We start from the raw sequence: 17,263 nt of genomic DNA, 5'->3' as shown, positions 1-17,263 counted from the left end.
TAGTGAATATTACACGTAGCCACGAGGTGGGTCAACTACCTCGTGGTAGACGGTCAGCATGTTCTGACCGTCTTACAAGCCTCTAACTGCAGATGGGTGAAGGGGCTTCATTTCCTGTCTAGAATCCCCTTACCAGTCTTCCACAGAAGAACAAAAGTATTATATATACTTATGTAATGTACCACAGAAAAGCCTAAGTATTCCCCCGAAGTCTCAAGCCCTTTGATCTGGGAATTTACTTAACAGAGCCAATACTTCAGAATCACCCTCTACTGGTTGTTCTGTTTTTTGCCATATGATCTGCTCCCGCTGGATAAGTGTGAATCTCTTAGTGTGAATCTCTTATTTATGCAAAATGAGATTTTTTTCCTTGTTTTAACAATTCTGTTAAAATTGTTAAATTGTGGTCAGTGAATTATGCTTTAGGCTGTGACCAAAGGAAAACATTTTAAATAGAAAAATTAATGAAACTATTTTTCATAAAGAATATATTTGGAGGACACTGGAATTAGCTCTTGAATAGACATATCACTAGTACAAAGTATGTGAAATAACCACATTGTTCATGGGTTTGGTGTTTCTGCGTAAAAGGCCGAAAATATTTAAAAGCAAGCTGTCATTTTCTCCAACTCTTTGTAAAATTATCATGCAAATGTGTGAAAAGAATCACGTTAAAACTCTTAAGCATTTCTTTTTTAGTGGGTTCTACTGTAATTATTTAAGCAAACATATTGATTTATTGAACATTCAGGAAGATAAAGTTTTGGGGGTTTTTTGGCCACGCCGCTCTGCAGGAGGGATCCTAATTCCCCCACCAGGGATCGAACCTGCACCCCCTGCACTGGAAGTGCAGAGTCCCAACCACTGGACCGCCAGGGGAGTCCAAGATAAAAATGTTTCAGACACTCAGATTGAAAATATACATGTTTTAGGATGGCACCTTCCCTCTGCTCGCTTCCCCTCCTCACTTCGGACTTAACTCCACTATTAAAGTGACCGGAGGGAGACTTTCTCCTTTGCGACTCTTTCCACGTCTCTATTTTACACTGCCTCAGGACATCATCTCTCTATTCGTAAACCTGCAGGACTTTGTCTTCTTTTTTTTTTTTAAACCTATTCCCTGTAACAAAGGATTCCCCTTCAGGAAGAAAGGAGGTCATAGCAACAGGCTTCTCTCAGGGATCACCAGGGGCACCAAGCATAATTCACTGCCATGATGGTACCATGCTTAAAGAAACCAAGATTCTTTCTTATCGTTGGAATGACTAACCTAATGTGAATACCCAGAAGCCAGGGGCGGAGTTGCACTTCAAATTTAAAATTAAAGCAGGGGGATAGCAGGTGTGAACTTTTTGGTACTGGCTCTATCTGGACTAGATCTGGAACATTAGGTGAAGGGATGTTTTCCACTGGTAATGAATATTACCTGTGGATTCCATTCTAATACTACACTGTAACCCCAAAGGGTAAGCACCACAGAAGAAAAATGAGCCTCTCTTATAACCCACACAGAGCTTTTTTCAGGCAACAAACCTAAGAATTATGAAATCATTCAAACCTTTACAATGTTATAGTACTTTTCACCCTGGAATAACAGGTTATGAGAGAGGCTGGGGCGTTCATGGAAGAAAAGATCATTTACTGTTGTCACTCTATGCATTGGTGCTTATACTGAAAAGTAACTTACAGAATTTTTGAAGAACTTAGCACCAACTGCATGGCGTCAGGAACAAATGAGTGTCATCTGCCCATTTGTTTAAGGAGTATATTAACTTACACGATAAACACAGAGGGAAGATTCTTTCCCCTCATACGAGTTGATTTTGCGTAACCTTATCAGCTCAGATTTTTATAAGAATTATCTCCTTCTTTCAAGCAATAAGAGCCTGGCAACACTGGGAAGAAGAGAAATTCTGGAATAGCTCTTTAATTTTCTTCCTTTCTCCCACCAGCTGGTTTAATTGTTATTGCAATACACTCTGCAGGTATTTTAGTAATGGGTGTAATTCTGGACGTTGCTTTTTAAAGGTGATAGTATCTGTCCTAAAGTAAAAATACCTGAGCAGAAGCTTGTGCAGATCACTGTAATGGAAGAGTGGTCTGGAAATTGTAATTTTGAATAGCTTCCTAGGCAAATTAGAAAATTTTGCTTTAATGTGGTACAAAACATGAGTATTACCAAGTTTGGGTAATTAGCAAATATTTATCTCTTCCACCTTTTTTCCTTTTTATGGTTTATAGAGTGTGATTCTCCTTCAGATTAATTCCATTCTGCACTGTGAGAGTTTATGTGTTTTTACAGATCACATGGCAAATAAGCACGTCCTTTGGGTTAGAAATGTGTAGAGAGAGAAATGGAAATGTGACTGGTGTGGGTAGAAAGACCTAAATATACTGTTGCCATATACCTGAGTGGCTCTTTGGATTCAGTTGGTCTGAGTACAGAAAGCAGTGCCAGTTACATGGCCCGACAGGTCGTGTTGTTTAATAAAACATAGAAGTGACACAGAAAGCTTTGGCAGCATGTGGGTTTGATTTTGTTAGTACAGCTAATGGCGTGTACGCTTTGCCCAGCTCCTGCATGTTTTCCCCACGCTGGACAAATGAGCTAATGTGCTACTTCCAGAGAGCTTGGTTTTAGGTAATAGGCTCTCCTCTCTTTGTGGTATTTCTATTTTAATTCCACAACCTGGTGACTGGTCCAGGGTTCATTGATGCTAAAGGAGTAGGTGCAGGGGATGGTGGAAAGCAGCAGAAGGATGGATACTAAAGGAATCTGTTATCCTTGTCTTGTTTCATGTCCATTTCCTCTACTCTTTTGTGTGGGTTCTTGGCTGAAGCCATCTCAGCTGAGTAGGCACAGAGGGGAAAACGGACAGAGGCGTTAAAGAGAGGTTGATTGTGGAGGCAGGGCGGATTCTTGCGTGAAAGGGGAGACAGTCATTCTGGCCCACAGGAGAACAGGATGCTGGTCTGCTGCAGTGAGGGCAGGGTCTGCCCTGCCCCACCTGGTGGGTGACGCGTAATTACCTGAGCAGCGCGCTCTGCTCTGGTGCATGTATTGTGCGAGGTACGGAAAATAGCACCCTCCCCATTTCTTCTGGTAAGTAAAGCAGTGTTTCAACCACATTCACTAACGGCCCATCAGTGGCACTCACTCATTCGAGACTCCCGCAGCGATTAGACAGGATGCCGGTTTATGCCCCAGCCATATAACTCCTCTTCTCTCCATACAAGAAAACATTAGAGAGCGCGAGTGAGGGAGAGTGACTTCATTATAGGGGATAACCTCAAATCCACCCTAATTTATGACAGCGGATCTTTCATAAATGTGGACACTCTAAACCACAGCAAATGATGCAAGACATGCAAATGTGCTCTGACACAAGGTGTTAAGAATCCCCGCCTTGGAGTAGAAGCTCCAACATCTGATTGCACACCAGAAGGTTCTGGGGAACTTTAAAAAATACAGGTTACTGGGCTGCAGCTATGAAGATTCTATTTCTGTAATCCTAGAGAGGGGCTTGAGTATACACATACACACACACACACGCACACTCAATATAAGTATATTTTTAAATTTAAATTAAAATTTTTTTAACTTCCCCAAGTGATTCTGGCAGGCAACGTGAGAAGTACTTCCTAGGATCACTCCATATATTGACATATATTTCAACAGGCAGGACATCCCAAAGAGGGGGTCATTCCCTGTGACCCTTTGGATCCAAGGTCTGAGTGCTGCAAGGGCCTTTGAAAAGATCTCATCCTTAGTCTCCAGCGTGGGTCGGGAGAGGAGCGCTGGAAAAAAGACAGGGTTAGCACACCAGCCTCCTACCAGCTCCCATATTGTTCCCCATGTTGATAACAACAATTTCGCACACCTTCTGTGGAACATGTGGGAGGGGAACTGGGTTCTACTCAAAGGATGATGAGAAACATCATCATGACTGAGACTATGAGTTAGCAGGCAAGGTAGAGCTGTCACTATCCATCCATCACAAAAGCTGTGGCCGGACAGAATGTGAATTCCGTGTAGAAGACCCAGTCCTGTCATTCCGTAAACTGAGTTGTCCTGAGAATTCATTTTAAAACCTTTTGAGTTGGGTCCTCTTATTATTCCATTTTGCCGATGAGGAAACTGAGGTACTGAGAGGCCAGCTTGTCCAAGTTACAAAGCTATTAAGTGGAAGAGCCAGGATTTAAATCCAGATGGTCCAGCTCTCAGAAATGTCCCCACTTTAACAGCAACTCCCATACTGCGGCTCACAGAACTGCAGGCGCTGCTTTAACACAAAGTTTGCAACTCAGAAAAGGAGCCAATAGATTTTGTATGAAGGCAAAAATGAAGGTTTGAATCATTTCAGAATTGGATATGATGATTTAGAAATTTACAGCCTTACTACTTATATAACCTGCATAAAAGAGGCTGCTTTTAGAATGTTTACTGGAAATTGGGCAGTTTTCTAAATGCTGTTTTCAAGAAGGACAGGCTCATTCTTTTCGTTCTCCAGTATTAGTTTTAGCCCCCTACGTTCATCTCCTATTATTATTGCTTAATATAATCCTTAAATATTGGAAAATGTGAGCAGAACTTGCTCTGGTAATTTTATTGTGCCTTGCAGTTTAAACAAATATTGTCTCTGGGGTAGTGATGTAGCCCCTGTTTTTGTTTCCTGTCATCACTATATATATATGTATTTTTTCTATTTGTGCCTCTTTTATTCTCATTCTATTCTTCAAGATTGTCTTTATGACGATACATCTGTTTAGCTTTGGTGATTAGCAGAAACATTAGCAGACCTACTGTTTCAGAGCATAAATAATTAACGGCTTGTTCCTCATTAATTTCTTCTGAAACTGACTCTTGTTAGACTACCGTCAGATATATTTCTTGAATTAAGAGAAGATCTAAGGAAAAGGTTCTCACTGTCTATTTTGAAAACAGATCATTTACTTTTGAGGGAAAATTATGACATGTGAGTTCATAGATGGCAATAAAAAGAAACCTCTTTTAATGAGATACGACATATGTCTTTTGTTTGCTAAGGGCCTTCCATCACAAGTTGCCTGTTCTGTGACCTGTTTCCCTCATTTCCACACAAACCTGCCTTTTTTAATTTTCATTTAATGCAAGTAGTAACTATTTATTGTATTGAAATATTTATAAAATATTACAACACACCTGCCTTTTCATCAAAACAAATCCAAAACCCAAAGGTCCCCTCTGTCTCTGCATTGATCCCTTTCTTCCCTTTGCTGTGAAATGGCCCCATGTCATTACCTGCTGGGGGCTTCCTCTCAGTTGATAAGCAGACAGAACCCTTGCCCCAGTTTAGTCTTTAGTTCCCTCCCTTGCTATTTATTAATGCACACACACTTTAAATAATCTGTTCAAATTAATGGGCAGACAATAAAAATATAGGTTCTGAGGCAAATAGCCCAGTAAAATACTTCCCTAAGCTCTTTAGCCTAATTAATTGTTACATTTCCTTCTATTAAAAAAATCAAATGCACATCAGGGTTTGCGTGGTTCTGACACCCAGAACAGGCAAAGCTTCCCCCCGCCCAAATATCAACAAAGTACCCTCTTGGGCTTCCCAAGGATCTTCAGAAATTATTCAGCCTGGCTCTAAACTGGGCTACACTTCACCCAACCAAAGGCAAATTGTGGTTGATTTAAAAACACAACAAAAAAGCTAGTAGAATAAGTTTACAATACAGAAGTAAGTGCCTCCAATGTAGTGATAAAGTATATCTCCTTTATGGCTTTGCTAAAATTCTAAGTAATGGCAACCACTGCAAGCAAGGAAAGCTGTGTTTCTTAGATGTTTTCTTAGCCATGGTGGCCTCTGAAGATTTATCCCAAAGTAGCAGTACCAGGTACTGAAACTTAGCAGGACCCTATGGTCCTTAGCCCCCCATGTCCTCCACCTGCCTTTTGTCTGTGGAAAAATTTTACCAAAAGAATAAGTTTAATCAGAGCAGTGAGAAAATGCAGAAACAAAGGAAAACTGTCAAAGGAGACCAAATAATAATAGTTTAGTCATTAAGCATAGTCAAGGCCCTTTAGTTCCTTCTCAAGGGCTATAGATAATATTCTGAGCCACATCCTGTGAGCTGTCTTATAGATGCTGAAACCCTCACCAGGTGGAAGAAGTTAACTACATGATGACCAGGCTGTAGCCATGACATAAGCTGCCACAATTCCGAGAATTGGGCTCAAAGAAATGGAAACAAAGCGACCCTGGAACTGAAGATTAACTGTACCTAAACAATCGAGATGACGCTGGTCAGACCACCGATGACCAATTTCAAGATGACTGTCAGAGCTGACTGTACTGTTTCTGCATGTAGCCCCCTCCCTCTGTCTATAAAAGCTCTTGCCCACTGATTGTCAGTGGAGGGAAGTCAGCCTCTGGACAGGCGACCGCCCTCCTGCCGCAGTTGCCAGTATCCAAAATAAAGCAAACTTTCCATTCCACCAGCCTTGCCTCTTTATTAGTTTTTAAGTGGCGAGCAGCCGGACCCCACTTTCTGTTACAGCACTAATGAGAAATGTTGGTGTCAACCTGAAAGACCAGCACTATTAGTAGATTGATTAAATAAATTATAGTTTGGCAATACAGCTGAATAGACCCATCCATTATAAATAATGTTGTCGTAATGAAAATAGCTAACTTTTTGAGCACATTAAGCATAGTGCTAAGTGTTAAATAATAGTTTTAAAGGACGTTTTAAAAATGTTTCATTGAATTTTACAATAATCCTTAAGGTGCATATTATTATCCCCACTTTACAGATGAGAAACTAAAGCACAGAGAGATTAAGTAATTTGCCCAGGGTCACACAGTGAAGAAATGGCAGAACTCAGCTATGAATCCAGGTAAGATGAAATAAAATTGTCCAAATGGATTGTTAAGGGAGAAAAAGACATCATGGAACTGATTATCTAGTTAGTTCCCATTTTAATTAAAAAAAGAAGACAGTTCTTATTTTCTTCTTTTACTAGAGATCATACATCACTTTTGCATTTTTGTAATTGGAAAAAAATTACTTTGACATTTGAGATAAAATATGTTGGGTTATATTTGACATAAAGTGTGTTGGCTATTTATAGGACTACACCACAATGTCTATTTAGTGTCTAGTTAATGACATTGAGACGGCATTCCTTTTTTTGAGCTTGCTGTCTAAATTCAGAAAAGACTAGGCAACTCATTGAAAGAACTCTGGAGAAAAGCATAAAGCCCTAGTTTTCTGTGAAATTTGTTTCCACTATAATTTAGAATTGGTTCATTAAAAAAAAACTAGGCAATAACTCTCAGCTGTCTAACCAGCTGCAACGTAGCTGGCAGGCTGTGGCTGAGAGCCCTCATGGCAAGAGTTAGGTGAAGGCGCACGACAGGAGAAGCGCACACCAGCACACTCACACCGCCATCGCGATATTGGTTTCTTTAATGAATGGTGCCTTAAAGTTGTATTGAAGTGAATATACATTATTAGCATCGCTTACCATGTTTACAATCCACTCCACAACAAAGTGCCATAAAAAGCAGAGTTAGTACCAGTTAATATCCAATTGCTCATCAAACTTTAATTTGTATTTGCTTTCCCCTGATAGATACATCTTTTATAACTGAAAGGCTCCATCTCTTTATAACATATGCTATCATTCAAGGCACTTATTTTAATCACTCTGCAAACCAGCATGAAATTGTCTAATAATTCACCCAGACTTTGTCACAAGTGCCTGAAGTTACAGCTGTCTTTTAGAAGAAGCAGTGGTCCTCCTCAGAACATTTGGAATTATTGAAACAGCGGGTCGGATCCTTGGCTAGGAAGCAATCTTGGCCAACTGATTGATGAATAAAATACTGATTTTTTTCAGAGGCGTGAAGTTTATTTCCTTTTTTCACCCATTGGTTTGGAGTTTGGTAGCACAGCCTCAGAATAGAATTAATAGCTGCAGGGCTGTTGGAGTAGGTTTGGGGGGAAGGTTGCAGTTGAGAGGTGTCACCTGTCAGCTTGGTCCTGCAATAGCAATTTTCAGTAGCTACTCATCCACAGCCAGTGCGGATTTGGATTGGACATAAGGTAAGAACAAACAAAACCAGTTATCTTTCATGTTACCTTCTATTAGGCCTTCTACAGAGAGTGAATAAAGCACCATGCAGGAAGCTTCTTTTTGTCTGGCTGTCAACAGCTTGAGGTTTCTCCAGGGCACCGGAGGGGATTGCCTGCACACAGAGTGACCTACAAGACCCTGGCCCTTCCCCTTCCCCTTCCCCCCAGAGCCCATGCAAGGCTTCTTAAGTGTCTAGGTCACTGCCATGTTTTAAAGGTTCCTGCTCTATTAGAAAATAAAAGAAGTAACCAACATGAAAATATGAAATCGGCATATTTAAAATCCTCACATTAAATAATATAAATGCTTTAGCATTTAAAGAAGAGGAAGAAGAGAAGGAAGAAAGGAGAGGAAGAGAGAAAAGAAAAATTACAGTGCCTCTCAGTATAACCTTATTTGGAGAAAAATCTCAAAGGTCTAAAGCCCCCCCGCCCCCCCAAAAAAATCCTCTTGGCCAACCACATGGTAGATCCCGAGCCTTAGCATGGGAGATACAGACACCGGGCAAATGCTTGTGTTCGGCGGGGTGGGAGTGGGTACGGGGTAGTGTCTGGTGCTTTGAACATTTTTGTTATGTATATCAAACCCGCTTATAGTGAGAGTGAAGAAGGGCTTGGGCAGAGTTACAATCCCGGTGCTACTTTAGTCCTTCCATCCTGCCCTTGGCATCTGGGTGAGAGTCTCTTGAGGAGGGAACAGACAGTCAGAGCGTCCAGACCAAGCCAATGGCACCCCTCCCTCTCCCAACTATGGAAAAATACAGGATGGTGGTGCGAACACGAATCCTGGGGTCAGACAGGCCTGCTTTCAAATACTGGCTCCATACCTGCCTACATGTCAGATGTTGGCCATGCCACCAAATTTCCGGGCTATCAACACAGGATAAAAATGACATCCCCCAACCCCGTAGTGTTGTTATGAGGACTAAGTGAGATCAGCCTCTCAAAGCACATGGCACAGCGCCTGGCACAGCATCCACGTTCAGTAAACACAACTAGGTATTATCACAAAACTATGAGTTGCTGGGCTCAAGCCTACAGAGGCAGGAAAGTGGGTGAGTGGGCGGCTGCACTCTGCTACCAGGACAGCCACGTGTTACTGCCAGAAGTATTATATGTCCAGGAGAACCTGAAATACAGCACTGACTTTAGTTTTTTAAATCATGAAATATTTCTGACTTCCTATAAAGTTGAGAAAAGAATCCAGCGAACACCAGCGGTACCCATCACTCAGCTTAAGAAATAAAACATTATGAACAACAAAACGCTCTACGGCTATTAAAATGAATGAACGGGAGGGATGTGGATAAATCTCAGAAACAGAACTCTGATCCATAAGAGCAAGTGGCGGTGGGCTGCACACAGTACGATGCCGTTTATACCGAGTTTGTAAACTGGCCCAACGATGCCGCGGACGAGCAGTTTAGTGAAGCAGACAGAGGTAGTAAAAGTGTCAAGATACGCAGGGGAATGAGAAGGGATGACGGCTTAGGAAAGCTTTGAAGGATGGGGGCCCTTTCATTCTCAGGTGTCCTGGCTTTGTTCTCAGCAGGGCCGAGGCCAGGAGCCCCCCTCCCTGCTGTCTTACACAGATGTTAGCCCCTGTGGAGGCAGCACTCTAGGCAAACAATGTTAAATACACTGAAAGCAAAATTCTTCCTTTGAATGTGCTCGGCTCCCATTAAAATCCAGGGGCGCTCTCTCTGCAGGCCTCCTGCACACCGTGGCATGACATATCCAATCTGAATTCTGAAGGTTGGGTGTGACATAAAAGCAGCCAACCAACAGCATAAATGTATATGAAATGAAATCAATAAAAAGTGTATTTTTTTTGGCTCTTGAAGGTAGTCCTGCGAGGGTACATCACAGGAGCAGGGACAATGCTAGGGAGATGCAAACAGGAAGGAGGAAGGGAGGGAGGCCCTGGGGACAGAGGCGGGGGAGCTGAGGGGAGGGGCTTGGTTAACGCTAATATTCACTGTGTGAATCAAGGTTTAGGGAGAACTGTTCTTCCTTTTCCCTCATCACCTAAAAAAAAAAAAAAATCAATTATCAATGCTTATACCATGAAATAAGGATATCTGGCTTGTTCATTCTGCTTTTACCTAAGAGGTCATCATAATAAAGAATTATTTCTGAGATCAGATTGATAATCGCAAAAGGTTGATATCAGATTATGAGTTTATAGTGGATTAAAAACTGAAATCAGGCAGAGAGAGAGAAATACCTTTATTCATACATTTTTTTCTGCTATAACAGTAGTGGAATTTTTATATCTCAGAAAAATAAAATGCCAGGGTACAGCCACTATGGAAAACAGTATGGAGGTTCCTCAGAAAACCAAAAGTAGAATTACCATATGACCCAGCAATTCCACTCCTGGGCATATACCCAGACAAAACTCTAATCCAAAAAGATACGTGCACCCCTATGTTTATAGCAGCACTATTCACAAATAGCCAAGACATGGAAACAACCTAAAAATCCATCGATAGACGAATGGATAAATAAGACGTGGTACCTATATACAATGGAATACTACTCAGCCATAAAAAAGAATGAAATAATGGCATTTGCAGCAACATAGATGCAACTAGAGATTATTGTACTTAGTGAAGTAAGTCAGAAAGAGAAAGACAAATACCATATGATATCACTTATATGTGGAATCTAAAATATGACACAAATGAACCTATCTACAAAACAGAAGCAGACTCACGGACATAGAGAACAGACTGATGGTTGCCAAGGGGGAGGGGGTTGGGGGAGGGATGGAGTGGGAGGCTGGGATTAGCAGATGTGAGCTTTTATATATAGAATGGATAAACAACAAGGTCCTGCTATATAGCACAGAGAACTATATTCAGTATTCTATGATAAACCATAATGGAAAAGAATATTTTAAAAAAAGGATGTGTGTGTATATATATATATATATATATATATATATATATATATATATGTATATATATATATATATATATATAACTGAGTCACTTTGCTGTACAGCGGAAATTAACACAACACTGTAAATCAACTGTACTTCAACAACAACAACAAAATGCCAGGCATTGCAACAAGGCCTTTGCATCGGTTATTTCATGTATCCCTCATAATAAATGTATGAGGTAGCATCGGAGAGCTTATGTGGAACCAGAGGTACACTGGAGAGCCAGGATTGGGCTTGGGCATCAGACTCCAAAATCTGCCCTATATCACCATGCGATATACCTACTCCCATTGAAAAGTAGGCTGCGAATAAATGTTCTTTGTTTACTAATAAAGTAATCCTCAAACTGTACTTAAACTTTACCACAGTGCTGTATTGCTGGTAGGGCTTTGGAAATTATCTAACGCAACCCTCTCTATCATAATCCTCGTACTCTAAGTGATGATGTGGTCTGGTGGTTGAAACCTTAGCCTGGGAACTGGGGACCTGTTTTCTGATCCCCTTATTATTCTAAAATTACCCTGCTGTGTAAGACACCCCTTTCGCCTTTCGTAACTGTTCTCTCCTCCCCCAGGCCTGGGCTTCTGCGTCCTTTTTTATATGACATGACCTTGTCCTCCTGTGACCGCAGGTGATTAAACCATAGGTGGACACCTGACCTAGGGGAAGGCAGTCACTGGTGGGCAGAATCAGCCAGACTGTCTTCTGGGAATTTGGACAAAGACAGAGAGGGTCGAGGAATAATACTGTCTCCTTTCTAGATCTTGGAGTTGTCATTTAGAGATACCTGGAGCCATCAGCTTTATCATTCCATCCTAAAGACCAGCTTTTTTGATTCTCAGCCTAGAGCAGTTTGTATGTTATATCATCCCATCTTTGCTTCTTTTACCCTCCTCTCCCTTTCAGAGCTTTTTACTTGGTGGGGTCACAAAACTTTGCTGCTCCATCATCATTGCTTTGGGTTATGTTTTCCAGGATTTCTGTTCATTTTGCATTAGTTGTACATCAGAATGTTTTTCTTATAGCAGATGGTGCTGGTGGACTCATCTTGATTTCAAAAGTGTGCTATTTTCAGAGCACTATATATGTATTATGTATGTGTATATATATACAGTATGTATTCATTTTATTTCCTGGGAATAATAGATATTTTCTGACCTTTTCCCGCCAGATTCCAGGCACATATGTGCCATTACCCAGTATCATCTTGTGACTTTGCAAACACTCAAAGGGCTGGGTGTGAAAGTGGTCCATGAAAAGGGGGCTTTGTATCTCTTTGGGTTCCTTGGTTGTGAGCAATAGAAACTAAATCTGGTTAACTGAAACAAAAATGGAACTACTAGAAATATAGAGTAGCATACAGAATTGAAGAAAAGCCTGAAAATCTCGAGGAATGGCGGAAATCAGCCAGTTCTGCAGCAACAGGAAGGAAGGGGCCCAACTTTCGGGTGTTGCAATTGTGGTGAGTGAGCTCCTACAGCCCTTCTCGGTCCACTCAGGACAGTGTTCATGGAGAAAACATGGCCCCGGCTGACCTTGAGTTCTATACCAAACCATGACCCAGAAGAGGGCAAGGCTCTTGACTGACAGTCCCACCAAGATTGCTTCCACTCAGGAAGGGCTAGCTGCCCAAAGCAAAGTTGAAGTGTAGAACAGCAGAAGGGGGAATGGAAGGTGGTCAGGTTAAAAATAGTTGTTCATTCTATGCTTTCCACATTTCGTTGGCACCCTTCCCAAGCAGTGTACGAGAGGAGCTGCCAAATATGGGCTTGTTACCATCATAGTCATGGATCCACCACACTTAGCTCTATGTTACTTGGCACTATAGGCTTGTACTTGGTATTCATGGGCCATGAGAGTCTCCAGACTTACATGAGTGTGGTGCTAGGGGCTGGGTTGGTGACTGCTAGTATAACATGAAGAGATAATCGGCTCTGTGACTGAGACTAAATTCTATATCATCTGCAGAGAAGGAGACTGATCTATAAGAATATCTGGAGACAGAGTTTTCTAAGTGGTGATAAAAAAGTCAATAACTATTCCTAATCAGGGCCCCGAATATGTCTACTTCAAGTCAGGAAATGTCTTCTCCCTTTGATTTACTTACATCTTTCCAATGAGAACAAATATTTCATATTACTCAGTTTTGGATCATGTCCATATACATATCATGAAAGCTTCCCGGTTTATTCGCTGTTTAGGTTCACAAAGATCATTGTCCTCTAAAATATTCATCATTTACTTTAAAGTAATTTTTAGTGCTCAAGTAATTTATGTGCGTTGTAGAAAAATCAGAAAATAGAGATTGGCCAAAAGGAAGAAAGTGAAAATCTACAGACAACCACTTGATAACTGTGTGTATGTGTGCCGCTACAGTTTTTTCTCTGTGTTTAATGTATTTACGTATATAGGTGTTCAAAAATTTTAAACATGGAATCATGCTGATCGTGTTGCTTTCATTACCTTTTTCATTCAACAATAAATTGCTATCTTTCCATAATTATAAAAAGTATTTCTTTTACATTGTTTTCATACTTCTAACAGGCTTCCTATTTTAATATCACTTTGCTTACTGGTTCACTGTGGCACAAAGAAAAGACAATTTGCCACATACCTTATTTTTCATCGGTGCCTTCATTTTGATTTGCCCTCTTTATGTGACCATGAAACCTAGATTTTTCTAAAGTGACACAACAGAATCTCTGACACAATAGTGGTTTTTAAAAATAATTAATTGCTCTGGCAACAAAGTTTCCTTTCTGGATGCCCAGACGTGTTAAAAGTAAACACTCGGATGTCTTCTTTCTGAGGAAGAGGCTAGCATTGCTGTCTCTATTTTACCACTAAAAAAAAGGAGAGCGACAGTTTTGAGGCCTTGGGAGAAGTCATTGGCAGAGCCCAAAAGAGGACATGAAGTTCTAATGTCCCAGTCCTCTAATCTAACCACAAAGCCACACTACTTCCCCTTCTGCTGCTTCAGGGCTGGGCTGGAAGAAGAAAGTGCCACCTCCCACTGAGGGCTGAATGGTGATTTGCCATTCACCATCCACCTCGAGAGAGGCACAGATGCCCCAGCTCTCAATTGCAGGTGGAAGCTTGTTATCATGTGCTGGACCCATTGATCTGTTTTGACAATGACTCCTGAATTATATGGCCCCTAAATGTTTGCTGCCAGAGAGATCTATACTGTGGATGCAATGATGGGTACTTACTGGAAACTATCGTCTGATAGATGAGTTTTGCTGTTTTGTCTCAATGAAATATTCCTGTGCACTTGGAGATCTCTCTCCTCCCAACTCTTTCCCTTGATTCTAGTATAATGTGTTGTGCTAGAAAATAGTGAAATACAATAAGGTTCAAACATCTTAACGTTTAAAGTAAAGCCATATTGGTTGTCTGAGCGCAGAGTGACAGAAGCTTTTCAGAAGATGATTTGTCAATTCGTTAAAAAAAAAAAAAAGCTTAAAAACTGTGTGTACCCATTTACCTGGTAATTGTGCTTTGAGTAACTTATTCACAGCGAATAAGAGCGGAAGACGGCAAAGAATGAATTACAAGGGTCTTTTCTGTAGTGTCATTTACAGGATGAAAAAAAATTGAAGCCATTTCAAAGCTGAACAATAGGAGATGGGTTAAATGAATTATGATTTGGTTATATAATGGTATTCTATGCTGTCATTAAAAATAAGTTGTATTAGTGTTTATAATGACAAGGAAAGTTGTTTGTGATATACTGGTTAAGTTTAAAAAAACAGGCTATGAAACAATTTGAGTTTGATACTTGTTTTGTAAAAATAATACAGGCATACACTCTCCCCCAGACACACACAAATGCACATCACACAGAGCTGTGGTACTGCCTCTCTGTCTTGCTGCCTCTCGTACTATTCTCCGGCTACCCCAGGCCCAGTGCCCAAGAAGTCTTCCTTCTCCCTCTAGCTACACATCCTTCAGATACTGGCTTAAACATCACTTCCCAAAGATAAGGGTCAGATCCCTATTCTACATTCTCAGAGTCACCATAGATGAAAAGGACATTTTTTGCATAGCATGGTGAGGGTCATTACTGCTGCTGATCAAATGCAAGGTATTCAGAAGTCTGGAAACAAGAAAATATAATTCTCTCACAAATTGTAATATTAATAAACTGTTCATTAGGATTCTCCTATGTTTTCAGACTTTGCAGACACTTTGTACTTCTGCTTCCCCGCCATCTAGGGACAAAATTGGATCAGGCATCCCTTGCCTCCATGAAGTTAAGTGTGGCCATATGACTTGCTTTGGCCCATGAAATGGGAGCAGAAACATGTATCAATTCCCTGTAAAAGCGTTTAAGAAACAGTCCAGTTTGCTCTAATCTCTCTTCCCTACCATGGACTTGGAATTGTCCAATTGTAAAAACTTAGTCAGCCTTTATTGCTGAGTGAGGGTGACCTGGACAGAGACCATCTCCCGTTCCCACTGGAGTATGATGGACACATAATGTGAGAGAGAAACAGTTCTTTGTTATTTGAGATGACTGAGATGTGCGGGTTGTTTGTTATTGCAGCATAACCCGGCTTATCCTGACTAGTACATGCACTTATCGCAGGTGTAGTTTTACATTTGCTAGTGCAATTTTTAGTCTCATCTATGGCACCTGTCTATTACTTACAGACACTGTACTAGAACATGGAACCTCAGCAATGAACAAGGTAAACAAAGTCCCCTGCTCTCATGGAGTTTCATTCTGATGGGAGAGACAGATCATGAGAAAATAAAGCAGAGATCTGCATGAAAACAAGTCATGTGCACAGTATGGGAGCAGAGGGCTCCAGAGAGAGGGATGAGTGAGTTCAGAGTGGGGTCCTGAAGTTCCTGAGGCTGGGGTGTGGGAAGCAGGGTAGAGAGTGGGAAGTGGTGGAGATGAAGATTGTAGAGGCAGTGGGGGAGGGGAGAAGATCATATAGGATTTTGTAGGCCCTGGATAAGTCTTGGGACTTCATTCTGAGTGTGATGGGAAGCTATTGGAAGGTTTTGAGCAAAGGTATGATATGATAAAACTCTTTTTAAAAGGATCACTGGTTATTGTTTGGAGAATCAGAGAGACAGGGAGATAAGGACAGAAGTCAGGGGGTCAGTTAGAAGGCAACAGGGGGTGCTGGTCTAGACATGAGTGATGCTCTTGGAAGTAGTTTGGAAAGTGGGAGAGATAGGGATTGGTCAATGGATTGGATGTGGGGTGTGCAAGAGAGGAATCAAACAACATTCCTAGAAATTGTCCTGAGCAACTAGGCAAATGGTGGTACTGTTTGTGGGATAGGCAACATCGAGGGAGGAGAGAGCTTGGAGGGGGTGGTAGAAATGAACTGTTGTATGAACGAAAACGAGTGTCCAGAAGATAGAAAAGAGCAGGATGTTATTAACTGCTATAATAAGCACACAATCAGAAAAAATATTCCTTAGAGATAAGTTGTATTTTTCCAGTTGTAATTTGGGGATTGTGGGAGTCCAGCAAAGTTCTCTGAGAGCCCTCACCAATCCTCTAATGTTTTAAAATTTGTACTCTTCTTCCTCATTCAGCAGTACCCACTCCCTTTGAAATACCCCCAGGTCAGTGATCACTATGACATGAGAAGGAAGAAATTGAAGGGAGAAAATATAATTTAGAGAAATAATATTTTTCAGGGTAAAAATTAATTTTTAACTGCAAAACTGCATAAGCCTAGCACATGCTGGAGCCCACCAGTTGTGTATGAAGTTACTTCTGCCTGTTCCAATTGCTTTCTGCACCACTGGAGGCAGTATCCTCAGGAGGGCAGCCTCTGAAGTCACTCAGCCCTGGGTTCAAGTCCAGGTTTTGACACTTCTTCTCTCCATCACCATAGTTATTTAACAATCTGTGCCTCTGTTTTCACACTGGCAAATGGGGAGACAAATAATACAAGCTGCCTAGGCTTGCCGTGGGGATCAAATTCAATAGTGCCCTAAATGCTGAGTACGATGCCTGCCCTTTGTAAATGCTGGTAAATCCTGGCTACTGTTACTGCTGTTGTTGTGAGTTTGGGGAGGGACTAGGGATAGAATAGCCTCGTCGTATGGGGACTAGCTTATTTTTTAGTACTGGTTGTAATGAGTACTCACAACTAACCCTGGGAGGTAGGTACTAATAGTACCCCTACTTTACAAATGAGGAAACTGAAACTCGGC

At 41.2% G+C, this 17,263-nt stretch overlaps 1 protein-coding gene across 2 annotated transcripts in view; it reads left to right on the top strand.

The window, feature by feature from the left end:
* Nucleotides 1–7,885, top strand: part of RBM27 (RNA binding motif protein 27) — an 81,453-nt gene extending 73,568 nt beyond the window's left edge. Inside the window, exons 22-23 of one of the 2 annotated variants that reach the window (XR_014261651.1) lie at nucleotides 6,800–6,883; nucleotides 7,622–7,885. The gene's annotated coding sequence lies outside the window, so the exon portion shown is untranslated. Of the gene's footprint in view, nucleotides 1–6,799 lie in introns of both variants that reach the window. The other variant, XM_082454088.1, reaches the window with a different exon arrangement.
* Nucleotides 7,886–17,263: the final 9,378 nt, after the last annotated feature.

Source organism: Balaenoptera physalus (assembly GCF_965194825.1).
Source record: "Balaenoptera physalus genome assembly, chromosome: 3".
Classification (NCBI taxonomy): Eukaryota; Metazoa; Chordata; class Mammalia; order Artiodactyla; family Balaenopteridae; genus Balaenoptera; species Balaenoptera physalus.
This window is presented reverse-complemented; position numbering and strand designations above follow the sequence as displayed.